This window comes from Spinacia oleracea, chromosome 1 (genome assembly GCF_020520425.1).
Source record: "Spinacia oleracea cultivar Varoflay chromosome 1, BTI_SOV_V1, whole genome shotgun sequence".
Taxonomy (NCBI): Eukaryota; Viridiplantae; Streptophyta; class Magnoliopsida; order Caryophyllales; family Amaranthaceae; genus Spinacia; species Spinacia oleracea.
In genome coordinates, this window is record NC_079487.1 from 11047566 (window position 1) to 11057163 (window position 9598).

Sequence of the window (9598 nt, forward strand, 5' to 3'; positions counted from 1 at the left end):
AACACCAACAATCTGCAAAAGATCCCAAGCAAAACCCCCACTCCGCAATTCTCCCCCAAGCTAATTGCAAGCATACCATCACATCAAGAGGGGGGAGAAACGGAGGGAACCCTAAGAAGAAGGACCCGGGGCATGCGCCTTACCCTTTGCATCATAAATCCTCCAAAAGTCATCCCGCTCAAGGCGATGGGCACGAGCCGCATCGTCGGTGAAAGGGGTGACATTGTAGGTGGGGTCCACGTCGGGCCCCGAAGCATCGGTGTAAGGCGGCCAATCATATTCGGGCCGAAGGGGGTAGTTTCCATGGGGAGGCTCTCCTCGGGGACCATCCCAACCTCCCATGTACCCCCTAGGCCACCCGGTGAAATCCTCGGGCCAACCTTCTGGCCGATCAACCGGTGGGGGAGTGGGATACATGGGTTCACCAAGGTAGTCACTCCCGCCCATCATGGTATAATCATAAGGCGGAAAAGAGGGAGGAGTGACTCCGGGTTGGGATGGGCCCACCCAATACGGGTAGGTAGGTGTACGCTCCTCATTCCAACTAGGGATGAGCCCTTGTTGGGGAGGGTGATAGGGATAGTTGACATAGGGGGCAAAATCCCCTTTGTCAACATGAAAATCGTACACCTGCCTACCGTAGTAGGACGAGTCAAAATCGGGACAAGAATCCCCCGTGCGGCTTCCTTGTGAAGCAAGAGAAGCCAAGGTGTTAGCTTGGCTCTCTTGTCCTTGCAAGATAGCCGCAAGGGTGGATTGCAAGCCTTGAAAATCAAAAGGAGAGAAAGAAGAGGACATACCACCCTCATTAGAGGAAGGCTCCAAGATAGGAGGACTACGGGGAGGACCATGTGGAGGAGAATCCGGATTGGGTTGAGGAGGAGGAAGCCGCTGTGCTTGGGCAACGAATCGCGGGTCACGGGGAAGCAAGTACCGGACATTAGGAGTCCAAGAAGTGATGGCGGGATTAGGGAGGATGCACCAATCTCGCTGCTTTACCATCCAAATATACATGTCGTCCTTGGTGGCCTTGATCCACTTGGCATTGGAGAGTGTCCTCAAGTCAAGGAACTCCCCTCCGGGAACCTCATCCAACTCAGCTAAGATGTCCCGATAGGGATCACCGGGGAGTGCCCTCAAGAGAAGAGTGAGCATCCCTCCTAAGAGAATATCCGCACAAGTCGGCTGCCCATCCCGATGCTCAATGATTCGGGTGATCAACAACTGCCCAAAATCTAGGATCCCCTAATTCTTCTCCGTGGCTAACCATAGGGCGCCAAGTTCCGCACTAGACAAGGATCCGGTGGCCCCCTTTGCAAAGACCGCATATAGGAGCATGCGGTTCAAGTAACGAATGGCGGGGTGGTGAAAAGAAGAAGACTTGGCCGAGGAGGAAATGAATTTCATCTCCTCTCCCGTGAGCTCTCCCCACCAAATATTCTCATCATAGTTGTCAACACACTCCGCCACCGGATTAACGATCAAACCCCGGTTCGGGTGAGAGGTAAAGAAATCATTCGGGTTGATGTTAAAGAAATCATTGATCGCCTCGTCGGTAAGCACGTGTTGATTATTGAAAGCTTCGAAATGAAGCTCAACCGACTCTTTACCATTGTCATGCACCCGGCGCCTCCTAGCCGAGGAAAGAACCTCAAGAGTGACCCTCTTATAAGTTTTGGCATTCATGGTCACAAAATCCTCAAGCTCAAGCCCCGCAATTAAAGCGTTTAGCTCCTTTTCGAACCCCAAATCCTGAACGGTCTTCTTGTGATAGAACTTTGTCGGGCGGATGTTCCGCTTAGACAATTCCTCATAGTAACTCCAAGACCGTTGCTCCGGAAAAACAATTCCGTAGGTCTCGAAGGCCGGAGGAGTGATAGCCTTCCTCTTGTTCGCTTGGGGATTGGGTCCCTTCTTTGTACGCTTGGTCATCATGATGAATCTTAGGGACAAAAATCTACACACAAGCAAGAAAAGAGACACAATGCAAGGCAAAAGGAGAAAACTAAGTTAGTAAAAAAAAAAACGACAATCTACTATCAAAATTATCACCAATAAGTATCACTTCATCACTCAAGTTCAACCAAAACAATCCTCATCAACCAATCCTCATTATCCAAAAACAACAACCATCAAGAATTCCACCAACATTTCACCAAAAATCGATCAATAGACTAGTCTTGACAAATATTCACAATGAAACATGCATAATAAGTGTAGACTAGCAAGGAACAAACACAAAAACAAACATGCAAATCCAAACAATCAAAATCAAAGATTTCAGAATTTCACCCAAATAGTATGAACAATGAGCTTAAATGTAAAGAACAATGAAGAAAGAAGGGAAAGAAATCGTCACCACAAGTAAGGGAGGTAGACAAGATCACCCAAAAGCAAACTCCAATGCTCTAATCACAACAAGGAATCACAAAATCAATGTTCAACCAAACCCTAAAAATTTGGAATCACCATGCACTTCTTTGCCCCTTTGGGCACAAAGATCTTACCGATACCGCCTTTCAAGAGACGAAAGCCAAACGATCCACCAACATGTCCCTCCTCGGGAATTGATGGATTCTTGACCTTCTTGGACTGCTTGGCTTTCTTAGCCGACCTATGGAACACCTTGGAGCGTTTAGCTCCATTAACATCTTCATCATGCATCTCAAATAACTCGGGGATGGTTACAACATCATCAAACTCATCCCCAAGAGTCTTTGGATCTCCATGGACTTCCTTTTCACCGAGAGAGGGCCTAGCAAGCTTATTAGCACACTTAGAAACATGAAAATCGTTAGAAGAATTAGCACAAGTATGGTTGTTCTCAACACAAGCAAGAGTGTCGATTTTCATGTAACTTTTCATTTTGGGACAACATTGATCATCAATAGTGAGCTTGAAGCTAGCTTTGGCATCTCCAGCCTTCAAGGTGATAAGTCCCCCTTGCACATTGATAAGGGCACCCGCGGTGGCCAAGAATGGCCTCCCCAAGATAATGGGGGTGTGGGCATCCTCATCGATGTCCAAGACAACGAAGTCAACAAGAAAAGTAAGCTTGCCAACTACGAGGGGAACATCCTCAATCCTACCCAATGGAAACATAACCGATCGATCGGCTAGTTGCAATGACATAGCGGTAGGAGAGAGATCACCAAGAGTAAGCTTCTCAAAAATCTTATATGGCAAGATGCTCACACTTGCCCCCAAATCACAAAGAGCAATCTCAAATTTTAGCTTTTGAATGCTACAAGGGATAGAAAAACTCCCGGGATCATTGAGTTTTGGGGGAAAGGAGTGCTGAATTAGAGCGCTACAACTCTCCGTGAGTTGAACGGTCTCCTTGGGTTCACACCCTCTCTTGCCACTAAGAATGTCCCTCATGAATCTTGAGTAGTGGGGCATTTGTTTGAGTGCCTCGGTAAAAGATAATGACACATAAAGTTTGCTAATGGTTTCCCAGAATTTGTGGAATTGGTCATCCATCTTCTTAACAGAAAATCTTTGAGGGTAGGGGGGTGTAGGAGTTGGGAGAGGAAGAAGGGTAGTCTCTTTCGACTTATCACCATCACTCATGCCATCGAAATGAGACTTCCCTTCCTCATCATCATGGTCCGAGGACTCATCTCCCTTAGAATTTCCCCCCCTAGAGCATTGAGCTTCAACATGCGTAACACCATCATCTAAAGTCCTCCCACTCCTTGTCACAATTGCGTACATTTTCTTAGGAGGTTGACCTTGGGGTGGGAGACTTGTGTGCACTTGTTGCTCCTTGATGGTGCTAGCAAGTTGAGCTAGTTGGGTCTCAATCATCTTAAGATGAGTATTGGATTGCTTGAACCCATCCTCAAATTCAACGTTTTTCTTGGCTTGCGCCCCCACAAACGACTCCATGAGAGCCTCAAGATTCGACTTGAGAGGCGGGGGTGGTGGAGGTGCAACGCCATAACCACTTGGGTTGGATTGATATTGGTTGCCAAAGGTCCTCGGTCCATTGAATCCGGGAGGTGGCAAATGAGATGCACCATAAGGAACTCCCGAGTTCAAAGGATAACCCCCACTCGAGGCACCCCTAAATTGCCCATAAGAGTAGTTATAACCCCCTCCACCTTGATGGTTGGGATTGTAACCCCCTTGGTTGTATTGGCCTTGATTGCCAAAACCTTGAGATTGACCGTAGGGCGCTTGGCTTTGATAGCCTTGTGCTCTATAGCCACCTCGGCCTTGGTTATCATACCCACTTCCTTGGCCATAGCCTTGGTGGGGACCATACATGGAGGGCCCTCTAGGTTGCCTAGAAAAATTAGGATTGTTAGGGTTATCATTCCTAGACCTCTCATTGATGGCATTAGCATACTCTACATCAAAATCTCCTTCATACGAAGGGCCATAATCCACAAATGACAAGTTATGAACTAAAGGGCATGCATCGGGGGAATGATTATAGTCTTGGCAATTTTCACAAAAGAATGTGCCCGGAGGCATTGATCCATAAGAACTAACCTTGCCCTTCTCCTTATTGAGAAGAGTGGCCGAAGGAGATGGAATTGTGGACGGAGATGGTGGCTTGCTTGCTGCACTTCCCGCAAATGGTGTATTCTCAAGCTTCTCTAATCTCGAGCTAAGCTTCTCTATCATCCGTGCTTGCTCTATGGCGTACACCGAGCCCTTTCCATCCTCAATCCTACTTTTCCCATCATAACTTCTTGCACCTACATGCCAAGATTGGTAGTTTTGAACTACATCTTCAATTATCTCTTCAATTTGATCTTCCGTTTTGTTCATGATGGGGCCTCCCGCGCCCGCATCCAAACTTGTTTTCGAGCTTGAACTCAATCCTGGGTAAAAAATTTGTAGCAACAACCACTTGGGAATCCAATGATGAGGGCATTCCCTATGGTATTCCTTGAATCGGTCCCAAGCCTCGAAAAGCGATTCATCACGGCCTTGCTCAAACGATTGAATCTTGTTGCGAAACTCCGCCGTCTTCCCATGGGAATATAACTTGTTCAAGAAGGCACTAGTTACTTCGTTCCATGTGCGAAGTGAGTTGGGCTTGACCTCCTTGTCAAGCCAATCACTAGCACGACCAAGCAAAGAGAAGCGGAACAAAGTCAACCTCACATAATCCGAGGTCACACCGTTGTGTTTTATTGTGTCACAATAGTGTTCAAACTGCTTGAGATGCTCGTGAGGAGACTCATTGCATTCCATCCTCAATCCTACTTTTCCCATCATAACTTCTTGCACCTACATGCCAAGATTGGTAGTTTTGAACTACATCTTCAATTATCTCTTCAATTTGATCTTCCGTTTTGTTCATGATGGGGCCTCCCGCGCCCGCATCCAAACTTGTTTTCGAGCTTGAACTCAATCCTAGGTAAAAATTTTGTAGCAACAACCACTTGGGAATCCAATGATGAGGGCATTCCCTATGGTATTCCTTGAATCGGTCCCAAGCCTCGAAAAGCGATTCATCACGGCCTTGCTCAAACGATTGAATCTTGTGGCGAAACTCCGCCGTCTTCCCATGGGAATAGAACTTGTTCAAGAAGGCACTAGTTACTTCGTTCCATGTGCGAAGTGAGTTGGGCTTGACCTCCTTGTCAAGCCAATCACTAGCACGACCAAGCAAAGAGAAGCGGAACAAAGTCAACCTCACATAATCCGAGGTCACACCGTTGTGTTTTATTGTGTCACAATAGTGTTCAAACTGCTTGAGATGCTCGTGAGGAGACTCATTGCTTTTCCCACAAAAGGGATGACTTTGCACCAAATTGATCAAGGCGGGCTTGATCTCAAAATTATTAGCACATGTTGTTGGTGCTTGAATCCCACACGTAGCCTCAAATGCTCCCGGTATTCCCAAGTTCTTAACCGGAAGAGCCATGTTCTCACTAGCTTGCTCACTCACTTCTTGTTCCGTGTCAACACTCAAAGCCTCAAACCTATTATGATTTGACGAGCTAGAACGAGCACGCCTAAGTCTCCTTAAAGTCCTTTCCAATTCAAGGTCAAGAGGATGGAGGATCCTTTGACGAGCACGTCCCCTATCACGCATAAACACTCAAGAAAACCGTGAGCAATGCAAAGGAAAAACTAAAGCAAGAATGGAATATTTTTTTGTATTTTTCAATTAATGAACTAGTCTCAACTAAACTCAATAACAACGACCGTTCCCCGGCAACGGCGCCATTTTGATATGGCGTGTTTTCCGTCGTTGAAAGAAAACCACCTATGGAAACAATATTTATAAAACCACTTCAACTACCGGCAAGCGGCAAGCAAAGGGATCGTCCCAAAGAAACGGTGAATTATTGAGTTGTAAGTAAATCTAGTTCGATCAAGGATTTATTTTGAATTGTCACTTTTAAGAGTCTAAAAACAAATAAAGAACTATGTAAAATTGAATCAAGAAGGGGAAATGCTAGGGAGTCGGGGATAGCCTAGGGAAACCCGGGGAAATCAATTCAACTATTTAGCAATGGTGATCATGCAACGAAATGGTGATTAGGCAAACAGCATCTAAAGACGAACCCGCCACCTCTAGGATAGGGAACGCTAAGCGTCTAATCCACGGAAGAGCTTTCGCCTAATCCTAGACTAAACTAACTAGCATATAATAGGTACCGCCATTTGATCAACACAAGATAGGTCCACAATGTCTTGCCAAACCTATCCTATGGTTCCACGGAAATCTAATCGAATAGCATTTGCAACTACCACTCAACTAGCATGGATTTCCTATCATCAAATCTTATTTAATCACATGAATCAACCAACAATCAATAATCTATTTCCCCTAATTCATCCCCTAGTTTCTCCCCTTTCCCTAACCTAAAACTACTCACTAATCATCCTAACAATCAAGCTATCCATTAGTTCAAAACTAGCTATCATGAAATTAAAGGAGGAGAAGTAGAGAATAGGAAACTCAATTGCACAATCAAATCAAAAACTGAAAATCAAAGTAACAAGCAAAATTGAAATCAAGAACTCAAGGAATTGAGGAATTGCAAAACAATTATCAACTAAGAAAGTGAAAGAATTAAAGAACTAAGAATTCAATTGCATAAAGAAGAGAAGAGTTGAAGAAAATTACTGAATTGATGCTTGGAATTGAAAGTTTCTCTCTCTAGATTGAAGAACAAAATCACAAAACCTCTAGAATTGAAAGTGTAAAAATATGAAATGTAAAATATGAAAGTGTAAAATGAAAATAATCAAAAATCCTATTTATACTAAACCCCAAAAATAAGAGTTTTAAACTCGAAAACTGAATCCCGCGCAGCCGTGCGAACGTGCAGACCAGATGCGATCGCATCAGTGCGATCGTGCTGTGCATCAATGCGAACGGGCCCTGCGACGATTCTTCTCCTTCGTGTCGTGCGATCGTTCTCAACAACCGTGCGATCGCACGACTGTAACTTGGCTAAATCTTAGAAAATCCTTGTGTGCTCGCACAGGAATTTAGTGCGAGCCCACCGAAATTCCGTGCGAGCGGGCTCCTCTGCGGTGCGATCGCACAAAATCACTCATAGTTCCTGCATCGATTTTCCGGATTTGTACGAGCACACGAATTTGAGGCACGAGCGCACACACTGCCTTGACTTTTGGAGCTAACTCTGTAGACCCGTGCGAGCGCACAAAATGTCCATGCGATCGCACGGCACTGCCTTGACTTTTGGAGCCAACTCTGTAGACCCGTGCGAGCGCACAAAATGTCCATGCGATCGCACGGCACCTGCTCGAGCAAATCTCAGCTGTTTTATCATCATTTTCAACATTATCACCTGAAAACCACAAAGATGGAAAAGGGGAATAAAAGAACAGCAAAACTATATAAAACTAACAAAAAAGCATGATAAAACTCTATAAAATCCTAGCCTAGAGCGACATAAATGCCGCTCATCATCATCGAACTTAGTAGGCTTGTATCCCAGACCGCAACAGTTGGCCTGTCCTTGGGCTTTGAAAGGAGATTCGGTAGGTGATGGCAGAGTAGTGCCCAAGAAACGCCCACGCTTGATCATCATGCGCTTTTCCATGGGATTCATTCGGGCTTCGATGGCCCCAACTTCAGCACTGAATCCCCAGAGGTCTTCGTCCCTGTCATCATGTTCGATTAGTATCAGAGCCTTGTCGGCTATCTTGGTCCTTGGATGAGATGCGTGCAGGGTAATGACATTTCCTTGGACCTCCATTCGTACTTTCTGGTGAAGTGAAGATGGCACTGCTTTGAGGTCATGGATCCAAGGTCTTCCCAGTAGGAGATTGAAACTTGCTTTGATGTTAAGCACTTGAAAGCTCACTTTCCGCTCGATTGGCCCTGTGTGGAGTAGTAGAGTGAGAGTTCCCATTTCTTCCCGACGAGTGTTGTCATAGGCACGAACACCTTGGGTGGAACTAGAAAAGTCACTAGGGGTGAAACCCAGATTTTCGGCAGTGCGGAGAGGACACACATTCATAGCCGATCCATTGTCCACTAGAGTCATGGGGATGATCTTGTCTTTGTATTCAACAGTCAGATAGAGAGCCTTGTGATGGCCCGCCCCCTCGCGTGGGAGGTCTTCATTAGTAAAGGTGATTCCTTCTTCCAGATTTGTAAGCAACCCGATCAATTCGTCAGGAGTGACTTCTGGGGTGACATTCAGTTTGACCAGAGCATTAATAAGAGCAGTGCGGTGCTCCACAGAGGAAGCCATGAGTTGCCAAATATTAACCTCTGCCTTAGTGCGCTTCAATTGTTTGATTAGAGGGTTCTCCTCGGTGGGTAGAGGAACATCTGTTGCTGGTGCCGTTCTGTTGGCTGGCTCTTGAATTCGACCAGACCTAGTCATGACTTGAACACTGTTTTCTGCCTTAGGGTCCAAGTACCAGTCGACGCTTACAATTTCTCGGCATTCATCGTCAGAGATGTTTTCAGCAGGATGGTCCTAATATGTGTCTTCATCATCGCTGGCCCAGATCCCGCAAATGTCTCCTTGAGGTAACCCAGATTCTGAGTTTTCACTTGGCTGCACAAAGTGTGGTACAGACCCTTGATTATGAAATATTTCCTCTACCTCGAATGGGCCCACAGCATGGAAAAGTGTTTCTTGATTGTCTTCGAGAGCCCTTATGCGAGCCTTAGCTTCCTCGACACGTTCATAGAGCTCTGTTACAACTGCTGCTAGTGAAGTCATCTTGAGTAGGATCTTGAGAAGAGGAATCTGAGCACCTAGTTAGGACATGATTTTGAACTTTAGAACTTTGAACTTCCCGACACGTGATATGATATGCATACAATGAATGAGACCTAGACTTGACTCTAAGTGTCACTCCGAATATTCGGGATTTTGGATTTTGTACTTGTATTCGGGATTTGCAACCCGTTGGAAATGTTTGAGAGGAGCGTTCATTCTTTTGTGAAAGTTGGCTCTTGTACTAGAACTTGAAATGTCGAAAAAGAGTATTTTGATCTATTGGAAATTGGACTTATTTGAAGGGGATTTCAACCCGCCCTAGGACATGGAAATTGGGCTTGTACTAGGGAATTGAATTTCCAAGGGAATTTCGACCCATTGGACTTGGAATATTTGAAGGGGATTTCAACCCGATT

At 45.5% G+C, this 9598-nt stretch overlaps 2 non-coding genes across 2 annotated transcripts; both read left to right on the plus strand.

Annotated features, from left to right (window-relative positions):
• Nucleotides 1–4869: 4869 nt before the first annotated feature.
• LOC130466588 (small nucleolar RNA R71) lies at nt 4870–4976 on the plus strand. Its single transcript, XR_008926778.1, has one exon. It is a non-coding gene; the product is annotated as a small nucleolar RNA R71 (small nucleolar RNA).
• Nucleotides 4977–5407: 431 nt separating this feature from the next.
• LOC130466613 (small nucleolar RNA R71) lies at nt 5408–5514 on the plus strand. Its single transcript, XR_008926793.1, has one exon. It is a non-coding gene; the product is annotated as a small nucleolar RNA R71 (small nucleolar RNA).
• The last annotated feature ends 4084 nt before the right edge of the window (nt 5515–9598 follow it).